The sequence below is a fragment of the Scomber japonicus genome, chromosome 6 (assembly GCF_027409825.1).
Source record: "Scomber japonicus isolate fScoJap1 chromosome 6, fScoJap1.pri, whole genome shotgun sequence".
NCBI classification, from domain to species: Eukaryota; Metazoa; Chordata; class Actinopteri; order Scombriformes; family Scombridae; genus Scomber; species Scomber japonicus.
This window is the reverse complement of record NC_070583.1, coordinates 14,383,645-14,399,120: the sequence shown is the minus strand read 5'-3', so window position 1 is coordinate 14,399,120 and position 15,476 is coordinate 14,383,645. Positions and strand designations below refer to the sequence as shown.

General features: G+C 39.4%; 1 protein-coding gene across 1 annotated transcript in view; it reads right to left on the bottom strand.

Moving 5' to 3' along the window:
* The window catches only part of dscamb (Down syndrome cell adhesion molecule b), a 132,517-nt gene extending 121,219 nt beyond the window's left edge, over positions 1-11,298 (bottom strand). The window contains exon 1 of the mRNA XM_053320415.1: positions 11,145-11,298. The gene's annotated coding sequence lies outside the window, so the exon portion shown is untranslated. The remainder of the gene's footprint in view (positions 1-11,144) is intronic.
* Positions 11,299-15,476: the final 4,178 nt, after the last annotated feature.

The following is a 15,476-nucleotide window of genomic DNA, read 5'->3' as shown; positions in this document are numbered from 1 at the left end:
CAAAGCGTTGTATGTCAGACTTGTCTTGAATTTATTCAATAGGGTGTTTCTCGTTTGGATAAGAACATAAAGGCGTTGGAGATATACAAAGACATCCAATTACGCATATTTTGTGCATTAAGGAGGAAAAATAAGAAAAGTGCCAAATTGAGTAACACTTTCAAATTGATTTAAGTGGTTTAACAATTCTGCAACAAGAATATAGACAGAAAAGTGACACTGGTTAGAGAAAATACAGGGTTAAACTAATGCATCCCCCACCCCAAAGGCGCATGCACACACACACACACACACACACACACACACACTCACACACACACTCACAGACAGACACACACACACACACACACACACACACACACAGACAGACACACACACAGAGACAGACACACACACACACGCACCATACCGCCTCCCTCAAACCCCATAATCCAGCAACACCACCACCCCTCCATTTTAATGCCTGCCTTGAAGTCAAGGGTGTAGCTGTAGTAGGCTGTGGGAGCCCTTGGGCCTGTCCACAGAGCAGGGCTACATTGAATGTGATATAACCAGCAGGGCAGTCTGCATCTCATTCTCTATTCCACATGACAGAATACACTGTAAGTGAAATCCTGTTTATTTACCGCAGGATACTCATTTTCTGTCCTTATATCAGAGCTGAGGAGAGAGTCTTTATAATTCTGAATATGTACAAAGGAAAATAATAAATAATCTTGTGAACAGATATACCACACTGTCTGCCCTTATTTTATTTATTTTGAAAGTGTTTGTCTAAAGCTAATTAGTATAATCTCTGTGTGTCTGTTTAAGAAAGATGGAGGTATGATTCTGTAGCAGAATTTGACCTTTTCTGAGCTCTAAGCACAGTACAATGTATGTAAGTCTACAGTCTCTGTCCACTTGTCTGTACCAGAACACACTGTTCTATCTTGTCTTAAAATGGCACAACTTTCTCTTTTTTGGACTTCCTTTTTGTTTTCTTCTTTGTTTGTTTCTGTTCAGAAGTGGCCAAAATGAAATTGTTCTTTCGCCACAGATTTAGTCATTTTACATAACATCAAAATTGAAGGGCTCATCTTACATGTTTTACTTACTTGATGTCCTAAGCTTTAAGATAAACCCAAACAAGTTGAAGTCCGTGTAGCACTAAGAAGAAAGCATGGGTGAATCAGGGCAGTGGGTCAGCGATCCTGCCTGTCGTTTAAAGTGGATTAGGAGCACTGTCTTGGTGTTTCATCACTGGATTTTTGGCATGGACGAGCAAGTAAGTTCATTAGTAGCAACAGGCTGTGGGGGTATGATTATTTAAGTCCAAGGATGCTATACCAGCAAGACGAAACATTTATGAGAGCTTTGTTTTTTCCTCACAAGACTCACCACTCAGCAACTTCACGAGGGTAAAAAGAAAGTTAAGTCTTGTTCAAAAAAGGACAGGTGTATGATGCCACAAAATGTATCCATGTCCTACAGGAAAACAACTAGGCTATATGTAGACTTACTTTTCCTTACCTCAGCATTGTCAAGTAGATTTTTTTTGTTACTGAAGGTGACATTATAGCCTGCAAAGTCAAACAAAACCCAAAGACAGAAGAAGAAAGATTTGGCTGGGGGTTCAAGGATTTGGGAGAGGGGATCTGTGGAATTAGAGGGTGCCATCTGACATTTTTGGGGGAAATGAGGCTTTGCTTTAACCTAGCTCAGTAAAAAGGATTTTATGAGAAGCTGATTTTTTTTTAATGGAAAAAGGAAATGTAATTTTTAAAAAAGTGAATCAAAAGGTTATACTAATACTAACTAATACTAAAACACAGATGGAACAATTAAGTTAATTTCTTTTTAGCAGAAAAGAGGAGCAATGGCTCTTTTCACCCCTGCACACTGGGTAACGTGCTGAGGGGGACTACATACTGTAGAGCAGAGGCTCACAAAGTGGGATCTGTGGACCCCATATCCAGGCAGTCTGCAAAACAATTTGCAATAAATTACTTGTGCCAAGCTGTGCAATAAAGCAAGTACACCTATACCCATAGAAACTTGGGTGATGGTATGTAACGAATGTTGTGTCTAATACCCCCACCTATGTCAATCTGTCATAAATCCCTTACTTCACTCAAGGAACAACAAACTGTAACTGCTGCTGCTTAGCTTGGTTTATCAGCCAGCTAGCTAGCTGGATAGCATAGAGAAATATTTGAGTCAGTCCAAATCGAAATATTTGAGTCAGTCCAAATGGTCTAATGAACAAAATCCAAACTAGCTAAACTGAGAAAATGTGATGATTGAATGTAATATCGAGTTTGGTTTTATTGAGAACAGTGACGGGAGACCAAAATGTGTCCTGTGTCTTCAGATGTACGAATATTATCATATTTGTACAACAATTTGTCCTCTGTATAATGTATTATTAAAAATGCCAAAAGTCTTATAATCTACGATCATTTGATCATTTTGTGATTCTTATTATTAGTGGTTGCAATCAGTCCATGCTATCTTGTTATAATTCATTTCCCAATATGATCAGGATTGTAAAATATGGTTCTGATGAAGATTGCACAACAGTGGGCTGTGTGGAACTTTAGCCAGTCAAGTGACATGTTATTACAACGCACCCAGAATATGAGGGCAAAGCAAAAGAGTGTTTCTGTCGGAAGTGTGAGGAATACACCTGCCAAAAAAACATGGATGGTGAACATGACCACAACTTCAAAGAAACCACTGAAGGCTTTATTTAGTGGCTCAACGGTTTTACTAAAAGTAAGAAGCCACTCACAATTGCACAAGAACTCATACTTCCAGTGGCATTTGAAATGTGTTAAGTTATGCTTGGGACAGAGGCAGCTAATAAACTGAAAGCTGTACCTCTCTCAAATGACACCGTAAGGAAGAGAACTGAAGAACTCTTGGATGACATTCAGTCACAGCTGCTGGATAGATTGTGTTCCTGTGAGCAATTGTCTGTACAGTTGGACAAATCAACAGACTTTGCCAGTGTGGCTCAATTATTGTTTTGTTTCACTGTTAATGGGAAGGGAACATTTTGGAGGACTTTCTGTTCTGCAAGGACGTGCCTAGGAGGACAACGGGTGAGTATACAGTAAATGCTGTCAAGTTGAGTCCAAATGCAATTTGAATAAAATAACCCTGACCCTAACCCTCTGTTCATATTCATTCATTCGTTCAATTCATATTAACATGATTCAAATTGAAACGTGTTACCGTGTATCACTATAACAAGTCTGATATAATTAGGTTGAAAAGTGCTGGAAAACAGGTAAGAGTACAAATGGTAGTAAGCAAATGTTATTCAGTATTACGAATATGAGGGGATACTCCTTGGCCCCGAAAAGTTTGAGAACCCTTGCTGCTGTAGGGTGTGTACAGTATATACACACTCACACAACTGCACACACACTCCATATGTGGGAGTTGCTTGGTATAAGCATAGTTTCACAATGCATGTTTGACAGCAAACAAACACAGAGTAACGTCAACACTGTTAATGACCAAATGACCTTACAACAACCACATGATAGCATGTGTAAGTCAGTTTGGCAGTTTACTCATAAGGGCATTGTTGTGACATTATAGGTAAAGAATATCATGAACATGGGCTATTTCATCCCAGTGTCTATTTGATTAGGAGGGGTTAATTGGTATTTCACATTAAAAACTATAATTAGAAGATAAATTACTCTTTTTCTGTATTCAAAAATATTCAACTGTCAGAAGCTTTTACAGAATGCTACAATATAATCCTCATAACACAAGCGTAGAGAAAGTGAAAGCTCAGTTGTAAGAAGATCGAATTTAACTGACCGTAGTGATACATATCAAATGTATCTCTTAGTGGCAGCACAGACTCTCCCATACTCATAGAAAACAGGTGCTGGTGTTTATCATTTACAACAGGCAGGCAGCTGTACAACTGAACAGACTACTTGTGATGTGAAAGACAATACCTTGAATTTTCACTCTGAAGACAAGAGCTATGACCTTGTGACCGGCAGGGTTGAGGTATTCAGTGTTAACTCCTATTAGATTATATTCAGGCATGCAGAAGAAGAACACGTGTTTTCTAACTGCAAAACCAATATGTATGTCCTTGGTAAGGCATTTCATAAACATTAAATTCAATCACATATAGAATGTAAATCTAAAACTTGTAATGCTTTTTTATTCATATCATAGATTACATCTATCTGTTTAGTGGAGTGTGGTGAATATGTACACTGATATTTTCGATACTTCTCGCAATTATAAATGTTGACCACCATCGTCATATCAGTAATAATAACAGATTTAAGCCTCCAAGTAATATTTGTGTATTTTACATCAACTGACCTTCCTGCACAGTTGACATGATAAACACTAATATGATATGAGCACAAAGAAACATGAACCAAGTAACATGATTCAGTTTTTCTTTGCAGAAATGTTTTGTATATGAGCATGATTTTGGGTGGGTTGGCGTTTACTGTGTGGGTGGGGGGAGGAAGAGTTCATTTTAGCCCCCCAGCATGATGCCTAAACCGTGGTAAGTGAATGTGACAATGAGGGCCGCAGGCTGCTGCAGACAGTCTTGGCCTTGCTGTGTGGCCGTGCATGTGTGTGTGTTTATATGTGCCACCATGTCTGAGCATGGATATGAGGAAGGAAGTGGAGCACATATGAGACAATTCATGAGCACTGAGTGCCCAGGGTCGTGACTCCTCATACTGTTAAACTCACAATGGCATGCGATCTGTGCTTGGTGCCCTTTGTTTTACTGCCAACTTCATCATGGATGATAAAATAAGACTAAAAAGATATTAATCAGAGTTGTAGTAGCAGTCATAGCAGTTAGTAGAAGTTGTATTATTTTAATTGATCCCACACAGTAAGAACTTTGTAAAGTATATAAGTAGTCTATGCAAAGTCTGTAAGAGAGTATCAATATACAAAATGTTAAGGAGACTTCCCTTAAAACGTATTTATGAACCCAAGTAGAAAAGCCCATATCTATTACTGAATTAGATGAGTTAAAGAAGACTTTTGAACCCATTTTTTCTATTTTGTGTGTCAGTATTCTATCAGATTTTAAATTTATGGATATGATTGTATTTGCTTCACTGTATTATTGTACCTTACTCATTAAGTTCAGCGAAAACATTTATTTAATACAAAAAAAATCAAACAGTAGTACAAAAAAGTGACAGATTCAGACAAATAGTGTCTAGGTATTGATTAAAGGTTAATATTAAAAGGAAATTCTACTAATCCTAATTTTTGTCAGTCTGGCTCCTATTATAATATTTATGCCTATAAAGACAGCTTGTCATAACCATTTACCATCTCTGCTTCAACGGCTACTGGTATTTCTAGGAGACTACTTTATGTATGCGTTTACATTGGATTGGACTTGACTTGACTGGACAAATGTTGTAGATAATTCCTAATTCTTTGCCCCCTTCGACAACACTCTTGCTACGAAATCTCTACAACTACAGTGGTAAGATAAATGTTGTCACGACGAATAGTCATTATGGACAAAAGTGTGAGAATAAGACCCAAGTTGACATAGACTGGAAGTGGACTTTAAGTGTCTCATGTAGATTTTACTTTAAAACACTACTACCACACTAACTCTACCACAGTATCATGAGCTGTCCTCTTGCCCAGCTAATGAATTGAGACCAGATAGGTAACAATTCAGAGCACGCTTCAGTGGTCATACTAATAACATCATAAGCTAAATCAAATCAAGTTCTTCTTGTGATTTATTGAAACATATACTAATGCTATTGTGGTCAAGCCTGCATGTAAACTCATTAATAACCATTGTCACTGCAAGATATTAACAACAATAGCAAGTTAGAGAATATTTTCATTTAGCTATGCCGCATCTTCTTCTCTGCAGGGCATTAACACACCACACATACTCAGACACACACTCAAGAGTCCCTGTCCCTCTGGCCAACCCTGTCCCTGGCGTGTGTGCAGACACAGGCTAGGTAATCCCTCAGGATGGGGCCTTTTGTTTTGACAACTCCTGTGAAGCCCAGTGTCTTTTACAACAAAACACAGACTGGCCTACCATCAGCAAAATGTCAGCCCTCGGCTCGCTCCTTCGTCACCCAAAGGAGGATCAGGTTGCCTTTACACTATGCGACCCATTAAATCAGAATAGAAACATTCTCAGCACCGGTATAATGATCCCCTTTGTTTGCAAAGACAATGACATTGATAAGAGACAAGCCGCACTCGTGGCTCCTGATAGAAGTGTGTATAAGGTTACATGTTGCCAAGGCAGGAGTGATGTGGCTCCTAAACAGAGTTCAGGGCGGTGTACTCTTACCCTCTGCTGGTCCCAGCGGGATGAAAAGACACCTGCAGGTCAATCAGCATCAAGACACATGCATGCTCTTAAAATAAAGACTGCTATACGTGAAGGGTGGGCGCTAACTTGAGACTATGCCAACTGTGACAAAAACATCAGGGTTTAAGAAGTTAACTTGTCACAATGGGTAATGATAAAATACTAAAGAGGAGATGTTGAGGTCAGTGGGAAGAGCAAGGGTGTGAGGGTTGGGGCACTATAAAAAATGTCCATAGAATTAACACTGAAATGCTGTAATATAATGACATCAAAAAACTGTAAATGGAAATACAATGTAGCATTGTTTACTTTACAATAACATTTTGTAAAATACTAAATCAAACTTAACTGTTAATTTAAAAGAAAGAATATGTTTAAAAAACAACATATTTCTTTGTAGAAATTACCTATTACTGTAGTTTGAACGCAGAAAAACCGTAATACAAAAATCAATATAATGCAGTTTAAATGACAACATAATAGTGTTAAAATAACATTGTTTAGACTTATATTGTGGCATGAAATGTCTTAGAATCGTATAATATATTATATCTTATATATCTTATAATGAGGCTTTTGTGGTTAAATATTGTTTGGTATTTTTCAGTGAAATTTACAATAAGCAACAACAAAAATCAGGCGGCATGGTGGTGTAGTGGTTTGCATTGTCGCCTCACAGCAAGAGACCCTTCTGTGTCAAGTTTGTATCCAGCTTGTTCCCACAGCCCAAAAACATTGCAGCTTTGGTTAATTGGTCATTCTAAATTGCCCGTGAGTGTGAATGGTTGTCTGTCCACCTCTCACCCAATGACAGCTGGGATTGGCTCCAGCCCATAAGCATCAGAAATCCAATGTTGAATTTACTGGATTAAAATGTAAATTCATACAATTTTTAACTGTTTTCTTACAGGTTGTTCTGTAAAGATGGTTACGGTTTTGCCGTACATTTTACAGAATTATTCTGGCAACCACAGCTGCCAGTTATTTTCCCATAAAAACGATGGGATTTTTTTTTACAGTGGGTTTATTACTTTGGAGGGCCATCCACGTCCTCCAGTGGCACAGATTAATGGCTTAGATGAAGGCATACATTACTTTAGATGTTTTTGTAATCTTTACTTGATCATTTGATTTTATGCAGCGTTTCAGACAACTCGCAACTCAGAAATGTCCGACTTCCTTCTCGCAAAGGGTATGATGGGACAGCTCTTGAAACGCCAACTGGGAAACTCCAACTGAGAAGTAGATGCTCTGACTGTGAATACAGATGTCAACTAAAGGCCATACAGTCATTTCTCCTGTCTAAAAAGAGGTTGTTTGTGTTTGGCATCATGAGTTGTGGAAATTTCATCTTGGAAATTTCTGGCCTCCAACTTGAATGAAATGAACTATTAAACATGCAATAGTTGTTTTTCCAGCCAAGAAGCAGACATAACACAGACATATTTTTTCCCTTATTAGAGCATATGGTAAACTTGGTAGCACACATTTGCTTATTGACACATCCAGTAGACATGAAGGAATATTAGCATTCATTTGAAGTCAAGTTTCTGGCCACATGGTGAATGACCGTCCAATATTCACTCTCCTTTTAGCTCTATTTTCTGAAAAATATTTCACTTATTAGCAGCTAAATGCTTTACTATGTTGACCAGCTGTTAACTTTGTTTTAAGCAGGTAGTGGCAGATAAAACAGTTGCCTTTTGCAGCCAAAACTGATGCTGAAGAGACCATTGAGAGTGAACCAAAATAGTAGCTGAAGGTTGCAGGCAAAACAATGAGCTAGCTGAAAGATGCTTTGAATCTCTGTAGAGCCAAGGGAAACAATATTCCTGGTGGTAGGCTATCACGACTAAAAGCAATAATGTTGATGTGATTCTTTCTTTAATATTATATTTATACATTAGCTGCTTTCAAATCTTAATTTGTGGCATCAGAACTTTCAAGACTTACATGTGAGGGGATTTTTCTTTTTGTTGTACATTTCTAAACTCATTTGTTAGATTGTTGCTTTAAATTGCTAATTGTAATTTAAACTCTACTAAATTGACCACAGCTGCTCAACAGATATTAAGGATCTCAGAAGTGAGACCTTTCTGTCACCGAGCTCCAGATTTCCTGTAGATTAATCTATAAACCACCCACTCTGCAGAATGGACCACAGAACATGCACCACAGTAACCTTTTCCCATCTCCTTTTCAATACATGATACCAACACCCCAGCCTGCTACAGCAACCCCAGCCAGTTTCCCATTGGTTAGCCCCAAGGCACAGAGGAGCATATCTGTAGCCAACCTTGACTTGCTAAACTAGGACGCTGAAGGGGACAGAAATGGGAGGAGAGAGGAGGAGAGGCAGGGGAGCGAGCGAAAGGAGGAGAGGGAGAAGAGGAAAAAAAAACATAATGAAAGGCTGCTGGAGGAGTGGCAGAAATAAGGAAGTGAGGATGGAGAGCTGAGAGGGTGATGGAAAAGAAGGGATACAGAAAGGAGCGGTGAAGAGGGAAGGGAGTGTAAGTAAAAGGGAGGGAGAGAACATGGTGGGTTTTGGTGATTTGTACTCTGGCTGCATATGCACCTGGTCTCCATCTCCTCCATTCTCTGCTTGAAAACTGGAAAAATCAATACACCCACAGTCTAGTGTATCCCCACATGCACTGGATCATTAAAAATATATAATCAAACACCACACCGTCATTTTTCATCACTATTACCATCATCGTATTTCTGAATGGGCGCTGATATCAGTATATCACCAACATGGCTGTAACAATGTAATAACCCAATCAGTGGCCTTCTAATTATTTCAGTGCCTCAGTTAATCGTCCAGTTAAAGCAGTCTTTCAGCCTTGACTCTCAGAATGGCACACAGACACAGGCTGCTTGTTGACAAATGCACACAGCAGAACCGAAGCAGAGCTGTTGTAATAAGAATATCTGACTTCTCAGCTTCACAACTCAATCCAACTCAGGGTCGCAGTGTTGCCTAGTAACGATGGCACACTACTGACCTTATCTATGTGGTCATAAAAATGTATGAAGAACCCCCCCCCCCCCACCTCACCCCCCCACGGCTTCCAACCTCCTCCCTGCCTGCCTCTGTTCAGTCCTTCCTACAACCACACTACCACCCTCATAGCCCTTATCTCCCCCTCTCTGAGTAGCATCTAGCCAGGGGGCAAGCACCCTCCATGCTCTCCTACCCCTGCCACGGCAGCTCTGCGGTAGGTGTTATCTGCCCGGGAGCTCCCCTCTCTTTATTACGGAGGGGGTCGGGAAACATGTACACACTTGAGCCTTTTGCAAGAACACAATGTGCTTGTATGCACTGTATGTGCACACTACACGCATGCAGAACACAACAGATACAGCACTGGTGGGCGGGTAGTGGGAGGCAGGAAGGATGCAGATTGCATGCTATGAAACTGATAGATAGCTGTAAGAACAGAGGGACACAGTCAAGCGCAAAGGAGACTCAATACCACACCACAAGGTGAGTCGATGCACCAGCCAGAATATTACTTAAGAGTGGAATTTCTGCTCTGCCCGCTGTGGGAGACAGGGAACATGGCAGAGTGTGAGAGAATGCACTTATCTGTGTGAGAAAACAACAGAAATACAGTAGGCTTCCTTTCTGCGATGAGCTTCACGAATGTGTCATGTTTGGGAAAACAGTTTGCTCATGAGAGATGAGATGTATCTGATCTCTATCCACTCACAAGTCCTAAAAGCCAGGTTTAGATTTTCTAATTGGCCATCACCACCTTGGAGACCCCCGCCCTAATGAGGAAACAAACACCAGGTGTTGTACCTGATATAACCTCTGGGAGTCACAGAGGGACTATGACACATACAGTATACACACACATCTGCTCCATCTGTCTGCTCTACAATTAACATTGCCAGGCCGTAATGACGATGTCTAGATTCTCACAGCAAAGATCTGCAAGTTGACTCCTTCACATGTATTCAACTCAGAACTAGAGTCATGAAGTTTATTAGATGGCAAATCTGCAAGTTATAGTTTGATGTAAAAACAATATGTATTCTGATTTTTCTCATTTTACAACCCAAGCATGATGACAAACTGGGGAAACAGTCCATAGGTAGATCTCACCTGTAAGATGCTCCAAGATGGATTCAGATGAACTTTTGCAGTTTTTATGTGTCTTGCAGTGAATAATTAGAACAATCAATGCATTAAACAAGTCCTACTACAGCATAGCACTCTAACTTTGTTGACAAGCAGCAACTCAATAATGAGGACAGCTGCAACCCGCCACAGCTCCCCTTCCCACTACTACAGCTCTGAGGCACCCAAAGCATCAGGTGGGATCTGTGGTATCTGAACAAACACACAGACAGCATGTGTGTGTGTGTGTGTGTAAGCATTAGAGTAACTAGGGACACTGGTGAGGGTATGAGTAGTGCCTTGAGGCAGGGAGCAGAAGGGTGGCAGGGTTCCTGACTCCCACCGTGGCCTGTTTAGACGCTAGCCTCAATGACTCATCTACGTGTCACTAATGCTTTCCCTATGAATGAACAGATACAGATACACTGCAGAGAGGCAACGCTACCACCACGGGGGGAAGTGTAAGTGTGAATAGCGAGACTAGCATGAGCCATCCTTAGTCATACTCCCGGCTGTCTGAGCGCAGAGAGTTACCATACAGTTAAACAATTGATCTAAAAAAAAAAACTAAACTAAATCAAAACCAGCTGTCTTTTATATAGCTGGAAACATACAATGTAGTGCCAGTGAATGAGCAGTGATGTACCTATGCACCTGTTGTCTAGCTCGTTCCTGTCATCTCATCCAGGCTCTCCTCATTTGGGCTGCTCTCCTGCAGTGGCAGCTGTGAATATGTACACCTTGTTAGGATGCTGACAGTTCTGGCAGAGGGAGAGACAGGGAAGTAGCTTGTTATGAAGAACAGGCTAGCTATATGTCAATCCCTGCTTTACAGAGAGAGAGAACACAAGAACAGACAAAGAATAAACAAGAGAGCGTCTTTAAGATACAAAAACGTCTTTTAAATGTTCATATAACTTCTCTTTAATGCAGAGTCCCACTTATATTTGAATGTACTGAGCTAATTGACTCCAGCTACTATCAAAATGAGATTTGCCTCAGAAACATGTGGCAGCCTGATCATTATAACCTGCCCAACTGTAAATCCCCATTTGCCGCTCATCCAGCTCTGTCATCGCTGTGCTGTAATTACACTGCTCCCGATATCACGGGAAAATGCTAACAGATTCAGCAAATCTCAGATAAGTGTTATAGACTTTGGGTTGTCTGTGGGGCTGCTTATCACATCCCTGTGTGATGCTAAAAAAAAAGGCAGAAGGCTGGGGTCACCGAAAAGGCAATACTGCCTATAAAGGACTTCATAACCACACAATTTACACATTAAAACTTTAGTTTGAAATGGACAAAAACTCTTTCATGTAACGTGGGACACTTTAATGTAAAGTGTGACAAACTGAAAATGTGATGGGAATGAATATAAAAGGATGTGGTGAGTCAAATGATTTTTCTTTAGTTCTCACTTCAGAAGAATACTTTGACACTTTGGGAAGTAATTTGCACTCTTCAGCTACTTCCAGCAGTCAGTTAGCTTAGTTTAGCAAAAAGACAAGAAAACGGACAGCTTGGCTCTGTAACAAAAGTTAACAACTTCACTTGACCTTTTTACAATTAGTTGTAAACAGAAATCTCCAAAAAAAAAATGAGGTGACTTTTTCATTTCTGCTCTTTTGGGTAAAACAAAACAACTGACACGTGTCTCACTTTGACAAATATATTAGGGTGATGTATTGTGTTAACCAATTGGCATAATGTTCTATAGCTGTGTGTAAAAGCAGAAAAAAACAGAAACTCATTAAGCAGCTTCAAAATCAGCTTACACTGCTAATGTTGAACTACACAAACCAATTTCAATCCATAATTGTAATAATGACTGACCTAAAAGAGAAAAAGCCTAAAGATGTGTTATATCTGTGTGTTAGGTGAAGATGTGGCTGTGCTGTTAAGGAGGAGTGACTGTGCATATGAGACAATGTAGAGCGCTCTCCTCCTCTAATCAACTGTAATGATCAGAGTTGTGAGGCTTATGTGGCAATGTCCCAGTAAAGGAGCTTTGCACTGCAAAATGTAGGACCACTGGCTCTCCTAATCTGCCTAATTTGCTCATCCACAGATGATGCCACAGCAGCCTTCAGATTGGATTTAAACTGGCACAGGAATGGTAGAGTGCCTTGCTGTGGCCAGCTGTGGGACTGCAGAAAGAAGCTGCATGGCCCTATGAGTAAAACGGAGTCGACAGATACAACACAGACATGCTATAAAAACCAAACGCCATGTAAATGAAAGTCACACAGGAGCAGCTGAGACATTTCACCACCAAAACTGAGTTAACTTCTAACAGACCAGTCTAACCGTGTTTGATTTATCTAATCATTTGAATTAAATTGTTTGGACATATAATATTGTTTATAATAAATGTGCAATCCGTGAAGAAAACAATTGGGTTTGTCATGATAAGCTTTTTTTATGGCAACTTCACAAGCATCTAATTGATGGATTGGATTCATAAGGTTTTTTATTGGTGCCTAAAAATTAGGTTATGAGCCAAAAAAGGTTGAGAAACCCTCTAACTCAAAGAGGTATAGCACACATGATCAATCACTGGATTCACAATGTTTCATGGGTAGTAACAGACAAGTATAGATGCATTCCAACGTCCCCCAGTTTGTATACTCTGAGGCCAAGGAAGTATCTTAAAGTCACAGGGAAGAAGAAGCAGGAACTATGCTTAAATGGGTCATTCACAAGACCCAGTGCATGACAAGCAATACCGGAAAGATGATTTTTTGCGGTCACAGCCTTTCCCCACATTGTTAGGGTTATTGTAACTATAGTGATTAACTTCAGTGATAGAGTGAGAGAGAGAGAGAGAGAGAGAGAGAGAGAGAGAGAGAGAGAGAGAGAGAGAGAGAGAGAGAGAGAGAGAGAGAGAGGGAGAGAGAGAGAGAGAGAGAGAGAGAGGGAGATGGGGTGAACATGTGACAGTGTAACTGTGGACTCATGAGGAATTCACAGTGAGACAGTGGTTGTCTCTGTGCGACAGGGAGCATGGAGAAGACCTGTGACATTGATCTTGCCTTAACACTGCGATCTTCTTCCTCCTTCCTTGCACTGTGCGATGCAGCAAATGAAACAGTCCTGGCTGGAACATGGACAAAACAAAAACGTTGAAATGTGTTTTTTCTGCATACCACAAACTCTACATATAGCACTGGAGAAGCCCCTGGTGCTTGGGTTCAGAATGGTATTTTGTGAGGAAAAAGAGTTAATCTTGTACTTATTGATTGTGATTGGCATGGTCTTTGGATTACATAATCATATGAAAAGTCATTGACTTTAATGTAGTAGATGAGTTAGTGAACATATGGGAGTGAATGAGGCTTTAAATGACTCCAGCAACAGTGTACATGACAATGAGTTTGTATACAGGTGGTGTGCTATAATGTGCCTCTATAGCCTAGATTTTTTTTTTTTTTTGCATTATAATAACTTAAAATATCTCTAAATGTATATAACTGTGCCTATAATCACATTGAGTATATGTACAGTGTATACTGAAATGAAATGAGTATGAACTGTGTACAGTGACTGAGATATTTAATACATCTATGAGGATTTTCTATAAAACTTATTAACTCAAAAAGAAAACCAGTTATTAGTAAGAAAAGTCATATCACCTAACGAAGAATTACGCACAATTTGACAAATCAATTAAATCATTCTAATAACAATAAATAATCTATACAAAGAAAAATAACACCTAGAAACTTGAACTTTTTTTTTTTTTTTTTTTTTACACAATTTGCTTTCTTGCTATCAATTTGATTAATGTCCCACCTAACTTTTAATTAAATGTTTTATAACTTCAGAAGTAGGCTTTGTAACATGTGCTGAAGTCTCTGTCTCTGTTATAAGCATGGGGGGATGTTGTTTTGTTTGCTGTGACTGAACACATTTAAAATACTAGACTACCATAACAAGACAACCAAAGGCCGTGCACAAAATCTAAAGAATTGGATTTGCACTGCAAATGCGGAAACATTAAGGGAAGAAAAAACTGTGGAACAATGTGAATTTATTATGTTACACCCTTCAAAGAACACACACACACACACACACACACGCACACACACACACACACACACACACACACACACACACACACACACACACACACCTTTTCTTGTCTATCCCAGTTGCGGTGGGAAGTCCTTCACTTTCATGGTTGGTTACAAGAAATCGCTCACCAGACATGCCGGAAGTGGTGAAATCAGCAGCGTAAATTTTGCCTTCAAAATAAAAGACAATCCCATTGTTGTGTTGGGGGCCTGTCCTCCTCTTTGGCCCATTTTATATTGTCTGTGGATGTATTTGATATATTTTTCTATGTGGCTTATATTAAAACATAACTTGTAATATTCATATGCTACAGAGCCAAGAACGGCCATGCTTACAATTATTTGTTTAATGTTTTTTATCTTGAGATCAAAAGTTAATTATTTATTATCTTGAGTTATCTTGAGAAAATGAGCTTTGTTGTTTCAAGATAATGAGATAGTCAACCCGTTATAATGAGAAAATGAAAGAAACAGTAGTCTACTGTTTGGACTACCAGGCCGAGAGGTCATATTTTCTTCAATATTTTCTTCGATGTCTTCCACCATGTATTCTTCATTTTCAAGCCATATCCATACATGGGTAGGCTATGCTGTGTCTACTTGACAACAGAAGTGAGGATGTCTAAATGAATCTATTTCATGTGAAAAATATTTCAAAACCTCAGGATATTAAATAAATAATCATGACCTCAACCATTCACTGCATAGTGTACTTCACTGGCTATCATGATGGTTCAGATTACACCACTAACAATTTAAATGTTTTTATCATACAATAGTAAACCCAATGAAAATATAATGCATATAATTTTGTCATGGAGACACATATCAGTCAAAATATTTTATTAGTATCGGAGATTCTGTGGTGTAGTCTGACTTCTGGCTATAGGGCAAAGTAGTTAGGGAGATT